Source organism: Bos indicus x Bos taurus, chromosome 23, assembly GCF_003369695.1.
Source record: "Bos indicus x Bos taurus breed Angus x Brahman F1 hybrid chromosome 23, Bos_hybrid_MaternalHap_v2.0, whole genome shotgun sequence".
Classification (NCBI taxonomy): Eukaryota; Metazoa; Chordata; class Mammalia; order Artiodactyla; family Bovidae; genus Bos; species Bos indicus x Bos taurus.
This window is the reverse complement of record NC_040098.1, coordinates 5,814,381-5,829,039: the sequence shown is the minus strand read 5'-3', so window position 1 is coordinate 5,829,039 and position 14,659 is coordinate 5,814,381. Positions and strand designations below refer to the sequence as shown.

The following is a 14,659-nucleotide window of genomic DNA, read 5'->3' as shown; positions in this document are numbered from 1 at the left end:
TTCCATGTGGTACCGCCAAAAAAGAAAAGAAAGGAGTGTATAATTTAGATACTCCCAATTTTTGAAGGTAAATCAATATAGATTTATCGATTAGTATAGATATGTCCATGTGAATTTTATCTCAATGTAATACACAGAGCAAGTAACAAATAATTAACTGGACGTCTAGCATCTTTACTAGCTGAATCTGGCAACCCGAATGGACACAAATATCCCAAACCTCAACGGCATACACTTGAGAGTGTGAATTATGCTGTGAATTGCGTGTCTGCAGGTCAGCTGGATGACTCTGCTGAGCTGGACCAAGCTTGGCTAATTCTAGGTGGGCTTTCTCTGGCATCTCAATGCACTTAATGGGAAGGTTAAGAGCTGGCTGTTTGGGGATGGTTTCACTGTTTGTCTGACTGTTGGCTGACTGTTGACTGGGGCTGTTGGGGCGGCTAGGGCACAAGAGTCTTGTCATTCTGTAGGATAGCCTTAGCTTGTTCTCATAGCAGTTGGGAAAATTTCAAAGAGAAACAATGGATACATACAAAGTCTCTTAACTGGTACACTATGAATCCCACTCCATTCTATTGGCCAAAATAAGTCCCAAGTTTAATCCAAACTCAGAAGGCAAGAATATGGACATTACCAGTTGAAGCTATTGATTCACACTGAGAAGCCATGAATATAGGAATTAATGGAGAATTGTGACAACTTTTGCAATATTTACCATTCAGTGATTCAAGTAGTTTGGTTCTAAAAACTATTTTTTTCTCTTGGTAGGTCAGCACACTTTCTAATTATAAAATGTTCTTGATTGAAAGGTGAATTGGATGTAAATTAATGCTTAAGAAGACTAACTGGGCTATTAATCACTGACTTTGACCAAATTTCATGAGTATGTTTTATAATGTTAATTTATCACATTAAATAAAGGCTATGTAATATAAATACTTAAACCATGAGTAATATCATTTGGGGGCTTCCCTGGTAGTTCGGTGGTAAAGAATCCTCCTGCCAATGCAAGATTAGGTTCAATCCCTTGGTTGGGAAGGTCCCCTGGCAAGGAAATGGCAACTCATTCCATATTCTTGCCTCGGAAATCCCATGGAGAGAAGGAGCCTGGCGGGCTATAGTCCATGCGGTGATAAAGGGGTGAGACACAACTTCTCAACTAAACAGTAACAGTAATATTATTTGAGTTTTACAATATAAATATTTATGCCATAAGTAATATGATTTAAACTTAGTATGTTTTCCTATTAGCAATTATCTTCTTTTTGTTGCTGTTCATTTGATAATTCATGTCCAGCTCTGTGCAACCCCATGGACTGTAGCACCCCAGGTTCCTCCATCCTTTACTATCTCAAGGTGAAATTCATGTCCACTGAGTCAGTACTAACACCTAACCTCTGCTGCCCGATTCTCCTTTTTGCCTTTAATCTTTTCCGATTAGTCAGTTCTTCACATCAGGTGGCCAGGGTATTGGAGCTTGAGCTTTAGCAACAGTCCTTCCAATGAAATTCAGGGTTGATTTCCTTTAGGATGGATAGGTTTGATCTCCTTGCTGTCCAAGGGACTCTCAAGAGTCTTCTCCAGCAACACATCAAGAGCATCAATTCTTCAGTGCTCAGCCTTCTTTATGGACTAACTCTCACAGCCAAACATGACTACTGGAAAAACCATAGCTTTGACTATACAGCTTTTTTGTTGGCAAAGTGTTGTCTTTGCTTTTTAATGTGCTGCCTAGGTTTGTCACACCTTTCCTTCTAAGGAGCAAGTGTCTTTTAATTTCAGACTGCAGTCACCATCCACAGTGATTTTGTAGCCCACGAAAATAAAATCTGCCACTGTTTCCACTTTTTCCTCTTCTGTTTGCCATGAAATGATGGGACCAGATGCCACAATCTTATTTTTTTGACTGCTGAGTTTCAAGCCAGCTTTTTCACTCTTTTCTTTCACCCTCATTATGAGGCTCTTTAGTTCCTCTTCATTTTCTGTCATTAGAATGGTATCATTGCATATCTGAGGTTGTTGATATTTCTCCTGGCAATCTTGATTCCAACTTTTGATATACAGTCTTTTTCAGTGTAGTCAAATGAAATCTATTCATTCCTACTGTTTTCCCCTTATAGGCCTTTCTTTGAAACTTCTACAAAACTTTATCCATTTTAAAATGGGATCAATATCTGAAATAATATATCATTAATAAAATAGTCATTTCTTTAATTTTTCATTTGGTTCTAGATCTCTTAGCTTGCTAAATAAATTATATGATGATTACAATTTTAAAAATCCCTAATCAAATAAAGTCAGCAAAAAATAAGCATGTAAAGCTTGTCGTAGTGTAGAACTGCATTTTGTACTTGATTCTTTGGAATGAGAGAATTAATTCTTAGGTAAGTTGATAAGGAGTCTGGGGCCCTAAAGGAGGAGAAAGGGACACATGTTTTTCTTCTGCATTGCTTTGTCTTAGTCACAGAAGACTTCTTTTTTTCCCTAAACTCTGAGTTGTTATGACAACAATCTTTAAGGCTAACTTTCTTTAAGTCCAGAGCTGATGATTGTGCAACAAAACAACTCATCTTGCTCAAGGGTATGTTTTTCCTTAAGCTCTGTACTAATGATTATATAACAACAATGTATCTTGCTTGAGGACCTGTTTCTCACTTTCTGACTAATCCTGTTATCTTAGAGGTCTGCTGTGGGAGTGAGTCTGGAAAGGCCTTTCTGTTGTTAGTAACCACTTGAAACATACATCAGGCCTTGGTAAGACCAGCCAGTGGGGCACTCTCTGCCCCCTTTTAATGTGTATGTCAGAAGCGTTCTCTGTCCCTTTTTCACAGAAAACTTTTGCAACACAAAGCTGAGTGACTGAATCCAAGTCTCTGGTCCCAAAGCAAAATTCTCTCCTTTAGAGATCACGAATTCGACACCGTTCTCTATAAGCTATCAGGTACCAAAAGGAATTTATGATCTTTTAGTTTGAGAACAATTGACTGAATATTGTTTACATGCACACACAAAAATTAGTAACTAAAGCTGCAAGAGAGAATATTCTTTTTCTACATTTGTTTTAGGAATGCTTCCATTCTCAGCCAACAAATGTTATGTAATTACATTTTCTATTAAATCACAATCTTTGAAGATACATTTCCAACAATTCATGCATTTCCTTGTCATTTTGTATTTCCTTCCACAATTAAACAGAATCAATAAGATTAAGTCCATAATCATCCAAGTGGAACTAAAAATCCATAATTTCTTATGCACCAAATAATTTCAGGTGAATGTTTCATTCAAATAAAATTTATAAGGTTTCTGTTTCAATCATCAGTCTAAGTAACATTAGTCCTTTGGTATTTTTTCATTCTTTCTAAAAGAAAAAGGCAAAAAAAGTAATAAAATAATCATATTCAACAATTGAACAAGCAAATATTTACATATAGCTTAACAAAAGACCTTAAGGATGAATGAACTGTTGGCATCACCATACAGGGAAATCAATTGGTAGTGAGTCTGCTAATGTCTAAAGTACATTTTATGTAAAGTTCAAGCATATGAAAAGTGAGATACCTATATAATTTAATATAATGATATGACTTTTATAAAGAAATTTTTCCCTAAAAAAAAAATGGTTTTCAATCTTTAGCTTGCATCAGAATCACGTGAAGGGCATGATTTCAGAGGGACTTGAAGTAACAGAATAAAAATTTTATCACTCATCATTCTTGAGTCTCCAGTCTACCACTTCTTTTGATAAATTGCTCTATTTTCAAGGCACCTTAACAGGTTATCTCTCTGTGCTAACCTGAAAGCAGATGCTACAATCAAGGATGATATAACCAAGAAAAGTTTAAAAATTTTCCCATCTAGAACATTGGTAGCATGTCCCTAACTCATTCCTAGTTGATAATTTCAAGTATTTTGTGCTGTGCCTTTATTTCAAATTTATCTATGTTATCATTTTTATGTTATAACCTATTTTAGGTATAATCTCTCGTTAAACTCCATCTTAAAGTATAAGATAGAGCTAGATTCCTAAGTGAGCAATCCTGCTACCTGAGCTCATATATTCAGATCTGGGGTTCTCACTGCTCAACATGGAAGAAGTTACAGTCGTCACTTTAGTTAATAAGACCTCCTGGGTTCATTCAACATAAGAACGTAGAGCCTGGCCTTAGTATTTGCTTCATTCACTTCATGATCTGGGGGCAGAAATGTCCATGCCACCAGCTTACTCAATTTTGTGTCTTCTTTCATAAAAATTGGTGATTTCTTTTCTGTTGCTCATCTTTAACTTTAGTGTTTTATTACATCTCAGCAGTCTGAATGTTATTATGTTGTCTGTTTAACTTGAAAACCCCAAAGTTATATAGCATGTTTATGTTTCTCTTAGTCTTAAAAATCAGTCATTTCTCTTGTATTTTATCATTTCTTCAACAAGAGTGTTCTATTTTTTCTTGGTAGGGGCAAACAAAAGAGTAGTAGCATAAGAAGCATTCAATAAAAAAAAAATTTTTAACTTGACTTTATTCCATAACTACACACAAAGGGTATATTTATTCAATATCTATTTCCATAGAAAAGTCATTTGTAGGGTTGACTAGAGTGGTGGGGAGAACGGTCATTCATAAAATTTTCACCTCCAAAATTTTTCTGCACCTTTTTCCTTTTAAAATAGAATAAAAGTCGGAGAAGGAAATGGCAGCCCACTCCAATATTCTTGCCTGGAAAAGTCCATGGACAGAGGAGCCAGGCAGGCTGCAGTCCGTGGGGTTACCTGACTGAGCATGCGTTCATGAGGGTGGAGGGAGATGGGTTGGTAGCAATAAACTGGTAAAACTAAAATAAAATAAAATAGGAAAAAAAGTCATGTGCGGCAGAGAGCTGGCCCTGTAGCTGCTGGCTCCACCACCAGAGAATGTTTTATCTGCAGAGGTCTTTGCCAAGTTTCCTACTGAAATATGAACCTTCAAGTCAATTCCTCAGAAAACAAATATTACATACAAATTAGTTGAGGAAAAGAAAATCACACACATTCTTTAACTTCCATAGTTATTTTGAAACAAAACAAACTCCTTCTACCTCTGCCAAACTAGGTAGCAAACACATAATGAACTACATTTAAAGCCTTAAGACTGAATTTGTATTTCTAGATTAGTTTCAGTTAACTTTTGTGTTGTTCAAGTTATCTATGTGTATATGTTATAACTTTTAAATTACATTCTCAAAGATTATACATTTAGTAAGCTTTTGATTAAGACAAAAGACATTTTTAAATATTAATATAGTGATACTTATATGAGGGGGACATCTTATAAACATAGTGGAAAATCAATGGGAATTTCAAGGGCTACTGGCTTATATAGCTTGCAGTTTTAAGGGGTTTTTTTTCTGGTTTTTAAGTTAATAATAAATGAAATGCTGCTTTCCTTGAAAACATTCTAACTGGCAGATAACCTAAATGTACAGAACAATTATTAGGATGATACAAGCTATAAAGATTTCACCCTCTCTGGATACAAGGACTTATATTACTGTTTTTAAATCACCATTTTCATACAGTGGACATGACGTTACAGGGAGTAGTCAAAGTATACTTACATGTATTAATTTTCAATAATCCTGGGTAGAAGTAAGCATTAAAAAAATGAGGAAAGTAAAGCCCATGGTCAATTAGTCATAGATCATATACTGTTGTTTACAATATTTAATTTGTCGGTATTTAAAACCACCATGTGCTGTGTATGTGATGCACAAAGCGATCTACTATCCAGATTTTTTCCAATGGAGAGTTTGTAGCCCCAGCTGCTGGAAATGCTGTTGGCAGAAAGACTTCAGTTGGCAGAGCTTGCAAAGATTATCTCAGCCGGAGGGATCTGCACGCTCCCCAGGGGCAGCCTCTGTCCAGTGATTGATGGAGCGAAGGCAAAAGACTTGGCCCTTTTGTCAAAGATGGGCCAACTCTGACTAGTCCTATTAGCTCCGGAGGCTACAGTCAGCCATGCGTTTCAGCCTGACTCTTCACTCAGGGCTGCTCCTCTTCCTCTCTTCCGCAGACATTGACTCCAAGAACACTCCTGATAAATATCTCAGTGCTATACTCCATCTCCCAATCTGCTTCTCAAGAACCTAACCTGGAGAATTACATCTGAGTGATAATGAAACAGATTTGTCTATGACGCACATTTCCAGTTACTCTTTGTAGTTTTCAATAAACCTTCTTATAGATATATGTGTAGGTATTGGTCGAACTTCATACTGAACTGGATATGATTTTTTTTATTTGATGCCTAATTTTGCTTCAGTTTGGTATTCCATTGTTATTGTTTAGTTGCAAAGTCGTCCCTGACTCTTGCGACCTCATGGACTGTAGCCCTCTGTCCATGGGAACTCCCAGGCAAGAATACTGGAGTGGGTTGTCATTTCCTTCTGTAAGGGATCTTCTTGCCCCAGAGACTGAACCTGAGTCTCCTGCACTGCAGGTATGTTCTTCACCACTGAGCCACAGGGCCCACACTTAGTATTCCATAGTCTATCCTAAAGACTTATTATCATATTCTTATTTGCAAGTCACATAATTTCTTTTTTTTAATATAAACTTATTTATTTTAATTGGAGGCTAATTACTTTACAATATTGTATTGGTTTTGCCATACATCAACATGAATGCACCACGGATATATACGTGTTCCCCATCCTGAACCCCCCTCCCACCTTCCTCCCCATCCCATCCCTCTGGGTCATCCCAGTGCACTGGCCCCAAGCACCCTGTATCATGCATCAAACCTGGACTGGCGATTCATTTCAAGTATGATATTATACATGGTTCAATGCCATTCTCCCAAATCATCCCACTCTCACCCTCTCCCACAGAGTCCAAAAGACTGTTCTGTACATCTGTATCTCTTTTGCTGCCTTGCATACAGGGTTATCATTACCATCTTTCTAAATTCCACATATATGCATTAGTATACTGTATTGGTGTTTTTCTTTCTGGCTTACTTCACTCTGTATAACAGGCTCCAGTTTCATCCACCTCATTAGAACTGATTCAAATGTATTCTTTTTAATGACTGAGTAATACTCCATTGTGTATATGTACCACAGCTTTCTTATCCATTCATCTGCTGATGGACATCTAGGTTGCTTCCATGTCCTGGCTATTATAACAGTGCTGCAATGAACACTGGGGTACATGTGTCTCTTTCAATTCTGGTTTCCTTGGTGTGTATGCCCAGCAGTGGGATTGCTGAGCCTTATGGCAGTTCTATTTCCAGTTTTTTAAGGAATCTCCACACTGTTTTCCATAGTGGCTGAAAAAATTTAAATTGAAGTATGGTAATTTACAATATCATGTTATTTTCAGGTGCACAGTTCAGCAATTCAGATAGAGAACATATAATGTATTATATATATATAAAATCTATAAGGGAAAAGAATCTGAAAATAATTTGCACAATGGTATCCCACTCCAGTACTTTTGCCTGGAAAATCCCATGGACGGAGGAGCCTGGTGGGCTGCAGTTTATGGGGTCGCTAGAGTCGGACACGACTGAGCGACTACACTTACACTTTTCACTTTCATGCATTGGAAGGAAATGGCAACCCACTCCAGTGTTCTTGCCCGGAGAATCCCAGGGACGGGGAAGCCTGATGGACTGCCATCTCTGGGGTCGCACAGAGTCGGACATGACTGAAGCAACTTAGCAGCAGCAGCAGCAGCAGCAGCATAACATTTTCAGAGTCTTTTCCTTTATAGATTATTGTTATAAAATATTAAGTATGACTTAATTATTAAGTATGGCTCACTGTGCTATACATTAAGTCTTTGTTGGTTATCTGTTTTATATACAGTGATGTGTATCTGTTAATCCCAACTTAACTCAATAGTTTTCTAATTGTAAATCTCCCCACAAGCCCAAACAGTAAGTCTTTTAAAACTATTGATCTCCTTATCTATTCTCTAGGTGCCATTTTCTACAGTAATGAGTGATCCACATCCCCACGGCAGCAATTCTCACAATCCCCTCTCCAAGCACCTGCCTCAGAAATCCATTTCAAATGTTGTACTACTATTTTTTTCATAAATCATTCCTAAATATTATATAAATAGGTTTTCATTTAGGATTAGGTTTTCATCAATATTGTAGGTGCTTTGCAATTTTACTCCAGCAAAATAACATGGCAGTACAACTTATAATTACTTTCTTGAAATAGACCAACTAGTGGCAGCTCATTATAATTTTCCTATTGCACGTGTGTGATGTAGCTTCAGTGTCCAACTCTTTGCAACCCCATGGACTGTAGCCCGCCAGTCTTCTCTGTCCATGGGGTTCTCCAGGCAAGAACACTGGAGTGGGTTGCCATTTCCTTCTTCAGGAGATCTTCCCAGCCCAGGGAAAGAACCCATGATTGTTATGTCTCCTGCACTGCTGGGTGTGTTCTTTACCACTAGCGCCACCAGGGAAGCCCAGTGGTCTTATTAGATGGATTGAAAACACACAGGTTATTGGAAGGCTAGTCATCCAATATGAAGAGCATGCTTCTCCATACTTCTGTTGCTGTCTTTTGAGTACTTCATTGCTCTGTAAGGCCTCCACTTCCTGGTAAGCCAAGAGTCTTAAGGGAAACAGGAAGGGAGAATTTAAGCTGCTGAGTGAAGTTCATTCCTCTAATCAAAGCTTTGGTTGAAGGATATTACAATTTGAAAAAACATGAAATTTGAGACATCCAGTGATTTTTAAATGCACATATGTCCATAATTAGGAAAAATAACCCATTACAATTTTGTAGGAAAAGATCTTGTTATACTTTATGCCTCTAATGAACCACCTTACATTTAGAAAGAGAAACGAAGAACTGTGTGTTTTCACAATCAGTTCGTGGCAGAGGCAAGATTCAAACGCAAATATCTCAATTCCTAGTCCAAAGTTCTTTCATTAGTCAATCAGCATTTCATGGACTACCTAATCACAGTTCCTCATTTAATCTTTGGCACAGTATAAACTAAGAATTAAGCAAGTTTTTCTAAGGAATTTTTGGCAGGTATCCTCCAAAAAGGCTGATCTATATTTCTACATCAAAGGATGAGTATAATGACCTGGCACCTTGCCAACTGGAGACAAAGCCAAGACCACCAGCACCAGAGCTCCTTGGGGTCAGCTGTAATTGTCACGAGACCTGGTTTTCCTCTCTACTTAGTCTTGTTTTTATCTCCTTCCTTTTCCACGTGTTAATCCCAAGAGCACTCTTAAGAAATATCTTTCAGCTAAACTACATCTCTAAACTCTGCTCCTGGAACTTTCTTGGTGTTCCAGTGGTTAAGAAACCACCTTCCAGTGTAGGAGCTGCTGGTTCAGTTTTTGGTCAGGGCAATAAGATCCCATCTGTGTGCATGCTCAGTCATGCCCAGCTCTTTGCCACCCCTTGGACTATAGCCCACGAGGATCCTCTGTCCATGGAATTCTCCAAGCCAAAATAGTGCTGTGGGTCACCATATCCTACTCCAGGGAATCTTCCTGACCCAGGGATTGAACCCATGTCTCCTGCATCCCCTGCATTGGCAGGCGGACTCTTTACCACTTTGCCAGCTGAGTAGCCCCCAAGATCCCATATGCTATGGGGCAGCTAAGCTATAACTACTGAGGGGTTCCTGTAACTACTTAGTAGGCAGCTCTAACTACTAAGCCATAACTACTGAGACCCAGGTTCTGGAGCCCATGCTGCACAAAAAGAGATGCCTGCTTGGTGAACTAGAGAAAGCCCAGGAAACCCTCGTGCTGCAGCTAAGGGCCTGCGCAGCTAAACTAAAACAAGACAAACAAAACAAAAAACAAAGAAAATCCCCAAACAAAAAACAAAGCAGAAAGCAAACAAGTCCCCCCAAAACACACAATAAAACAAACCAAAAAAATCTGCTTCTTTCATTATCCAACCTGCAAGACAGAAGTATCTTTGAAATTCTCTATCAAAAATGTTTGTGAGTTGAAGGAAAGTAAGCCTTCCTGCTCCCCAATTTTGATTTCTGCCTTCATAAGAAAAATAATATTTTTATTATTATTTTTTTTTTCTTTGCAGGCAGAGGAAGCCCTGTGAGCGTGCCCAGCACTCCTCCTGCTGCTCCCGCCGCCGCCGCCCCGAGACTCCAAGAAAAATAATATTTTTAAATGTTTTTTTTTTTTTTTCAAGGAAGCTAACTTTAATCTTTCTTCCTCCTGGGCCATCATCGTTTCCTATCTTCTTGTACACATTAATTTACTTCTTACTTTAGTAAACATTGAGGATATAAATCTCGGCAGCCTCCTCAGTTTCGCCAATTATTATAAAGAGTTGGCCCTATTCTAAACCATTTCCTTGGTCAACTAGAATCTATTGCCAGCACTTAACTTCTGACCTTCCTTCAAAAGTCTTAGAGTGTTTTTTAATATCTCCTTCATGGATCCCATTAATACAGAGTGACATATATTATCATTATCAACAGTCAGCACCCTGCACTTGTCTCTGCCAGAGATAAATTCTAAGTTTACTGGTGACTAAGTCCGTGAGTTTGGAAAGTTTGCAGATGTTTAGGTTCCCCCTTGCTTACCTCCAAACTGAAAGGAAATCCGGCTCTGTATTTCTGCTAGAGAATCAGATCATTTAGTCAAAGGTGTTGAGAATGGAAAAGAAGTTAGAAGAACACCAAGTTAACTCTGATCCAAAGTTGAGCTTAGGGCAGCCAAGACCATTCAGAAAAAGTGCATCAAAAGAAAGAGGAGGGAAAAAAAGTTAACTCATTCTGGTAAGATACTGTCTCTTTCTCTATTTTTTTTTTAATCCAATGAATGTCTGAAAATTAAAGAAAAATAATTGTCTTCTTTCCAGTCTCACCTAAAATGATTTCTAAAACTCACACTGTGGAAATACTAGAGTATTGTAAGTTTGCTTGAACAATGTTGCATATAGGTATATTGAAAGCACTAGTATTTCTGTTTTACTGTACAAATGATGTTATTTATGTTCTGAAAAATAATCAGGATGATTAAATACTAACATGACATGCTTATCTATTTTATATATAGTAATGTATATGTTTTAATTTCAAAATTTGAATTAGTCCCTCCTCTCCTTTGGTAACTGTAAGTTTATTTTCTATGTCATTTTTGAACGTGGAACTTCCTACTAGCCATATAGGAGCTAATATCTAATTAGGAAAAAAAGTCAAGGATAGTCTTAACTCACAAATGAAAGAAGCACTTAATAGGAAAACTGAGACTAAAACATTTTAAAAATTTTTCAGGAGGAAAACACAAAACCAATAAAGAAAACATTAAAAAATACCATGAAAATTTATTTAATATCCTTGGAGAGATAAGAAACAATATTTCACTATGTAACAAGAAGATATAGTTATAGAAACAAAGTCTTTAACAACAAAAATGTGCTACTGCAAATTTAAAATAAAATAACAGACATGAAATCTTGAATTAGAAACACTGGAAGATACAACTGAGAAAATCCTCCAGAACACAAAAGGACAAGACAGACAGAAAAACAACAGAAAAGGGTAACAAAATTTGAGGATCAGTTTAAGAATCTGATTATAAGTAATAAACATATAAGAAAGAGAGGCAGGAAAACATAGAGATGGAATTTTCAAATTGTTCAAGAATTATTTTAGAAGTTAAGAACATCAATATTTCAGGTTACTGAAATATTGGATTAAAATATTGGCTTAAAATATTACTTAAAATATTGGCTTAAAATATATACAATGGCTTAAAAAAGACTGACATGAATTATATGATTTTGAAACCTTAAAACTCTAGCAACAAAGATCCTACAAATTTACAGAGAAGGGAGCAAAGGGGGAGAAATTCATAAGCAAAGTATTTGGAGTGAGAATGTTACAGGATTTTTAAGCAAATAACTTTTTTTTAAGCAACAAAAGTAACTTTTTAGTTACCTTTTTAGTAACAAAGGTAACTTTTTAGTGTACTGGAGATTAAAAAGCCTAAAACCATTGAAAGTTTAAAAGAACTGAAAACTAACCAGATTGAAAAATGCCAAGGAGAAATATTCAATCAGAATCATTCAACCAGAATGATACAGCCAGTGAACCTGTATCCAATATGAGAAGGAGATAATGACATTCTCAGATGTACATGGTTTTGAAGTTCTGACTTCTTACTCAACTTTTCTCAGGAAGTTACTGGAAGAGGTGCTTCCTCCAAAAAGAAGATAAAACCAGAAAAAGGAAAAACATGGATTTCAGAAACGATGACTTGACTACGGGATGGGCAGGCCTCCAGAGCAGTCCAGCAGCGCTGAGATGGGAGGTGAAAGGACTCTAAGATGGAAGGCACAGAGAAGATGAAATGGATAGGATGCTAGATGCATTTGGAAACATGGATGGGGAGGAGGGGGCTTTCATGCCTGGTTCTGTGCATCCATGGGTTTTAGACTGAGTATGTGTAGTACTCGTAATGAAAACTGCTTCGATCTAAAAGAATTGTGCATAAATGCATCAATGCATACTTCCTATAAAATAGCATTTCTAAGAAATGTAATTTTGCTTGTAATATAAACTGAAATTTATATTTTTGCCTAGTTAATGAGGCAACTGATTCTAATGCCTTTTCACAGATTTTAGATTCAAACCAAAAGAGTGGAAATTTTGGTAGACCACCTAGATTTAAATTTGATCAATGATGTGCACTTGATTCCTCCACAATTAAACTATGGAATTAATGAGTACTTTGCAATGAACTGTTCAAACCACTATAACTAACAACAATTTCCCCAGGAAGGAAATAATACTGTAAAGACAATAAGATCACGATTGTCTGTCCAAAGCCAAGAGGCCAGGCAGAATCTAAGCGGTGCTGTCCCATGGGGAGCTCACACCTGGTCTTTGCACCCGGGGTCCCTGCCACACAGGGCACCTGCCATGAAGTCCCCTGATTCTAAATGAAAACAAATGGTGATTTGGTTACAGCAATCATCTTTTCCATTTAAAAATGTAAACTGAAAATAAAATAATTCATATGAAAACTAGTAACGATTTATTTCCTTTGTAGTATTACTGGGAATCACCTCCATGATTCACTCTGGCATTCATTTATGTGTTTTGAGTCCAAGGTGATAAGTAAAATAACGTATTTTAAATACGCACATTGTTTGGTATAATCGCGTTTCTATGCCCTGTCCTCGTGTGAGGTCCGATGCTGACAGGGTAGATTAGAAATCCCAAAGAATAGCAAAGCAGAGGGCAGAACAGTTCTCGGATGTGGATTCTATTTGTCTTGTTTGCATTCTCACACTTCTGCATTGAGAATACTCTCTATGAATACCTGTGTTTCCCAAGCACTGAAGTTTTTGTTTATTTTTAAAAATTTTAACTGATGTTACGACTGAAATAAATCAATACCTCAAGGAGACCTCCATATACAGAAGCAGTGAATATGTAACAACACTTGAGCCAAGAGGAAGGTTAGTGCATGATGCACTTAAACAAACAAAAAGGCTTGAGGGCCATTTTACTTTCCTCACATTTCACCTTAGTAAAGATATACCATATGGTAGCGATCTAGAGAAGAGTAATAAAGTCCTAATCCATCATATCTAAGAAATTTGATACTGAGAGATAGTGGAGAGTAAGGTAGCAAGTCATAATAAGCTAAAGAATCAGGTTGTGACCACTGTATCTTTATTAATTGAGTGAGCATATTTTACTATGTCTATACTATATATGTAGTTTTACTAATTAATAAGCATTATCAGTATTTAATTTTAAATAAAGCTCTCTATAATATATATGGGCTTCCCTGGTAGCTCAGTGGTAAAGAATCTACTCTAATAAGTGGTAAGAATCTGCTAATGCAGGAGACATAGGTTCGATTCCTGGTTTGGGAAGTTCCTCTGGAGAAGGAAATGGCAACCTACTCCCACATTCTTGCCTGGGAAACTCCATGGACAGAAGAAGTCTAGCAGGCTACAGTCCATGGGGTCATGAAAGAGTCAGACACAACTTAGCAGCTAAAGAAAACAGTATTTACATATGTATATGCATATATACATATATAAAAATTATATATAGTTTATTAATTGAAAATTTATTTTTGTGTAAAAGATCAAAAAAGAAACACCGACACTTTGAATAAAACTAGCAGAATAGATTTCTTGCTCTATTTTAGTTTTTTATAGTAAAATTCATGTCAATTGACATTTTCTGAAAGTACTAACCTTTCTTGTGAAGGGATGTAGTCATCACACCAGTTGAGAGACGTGAATTTTGTGTGTCTTTATATTATACCATGTATCATATCAAAGTGGAAGCTGCAGTCCTGAGGATGAATAGAGTACAGTAACAGGTACCATGCCAGGTGGATAATCAATACATTTTGCTTCTGTAAAGGTATTATGGTATTCTTCCTTGGACTCTTCTAGAGATTTCTGGAGTAGAGAATTTCGGTGCAGAGTTCATTTCCCCAGGAATTCTATAGACTGGCTAGGAGACCACATACTCTACTTGAAGGAACAAAGAAGCCACATAAAGCACATGGGCTCTTAACATCTCTGGGAGAATCATCTAGAGTCCTAGCTGAATCTCCATATTTGCAAACATTTTCATTTGGGAGAGTATTGCATTTTATTACTTTACAAAGGACTGTAGTGTAAATATAAAGCA

General features: G+C 37.0%; 1 long non-coding RNA gene across 1 annotated transcript in view; it reads left to right on the top strand.

Annotated features, from left to right (window-relative positions):
* LOC113881548 overlaps window positions 1-13,026 on the top strand; it is a 40,280-nt gene extending 27,254 nt beyond the window's left edge. Inside the window, exons 2-3 of the long non-coding RNA XR_003508058.1 lie at window positions 10,069-10,771; window positions 12,175-13,026. This is a non-coding gene — a long non-coding RNA (uncharacterized LOC113881548). The remainder of the gene's footprint in view (window positions 1-10,068; window positions 10,772-12,174) is intronic.
* The last annotated feature ends 1,633 nt before the right edge of the window (window positions 13,027-14,659 follow it).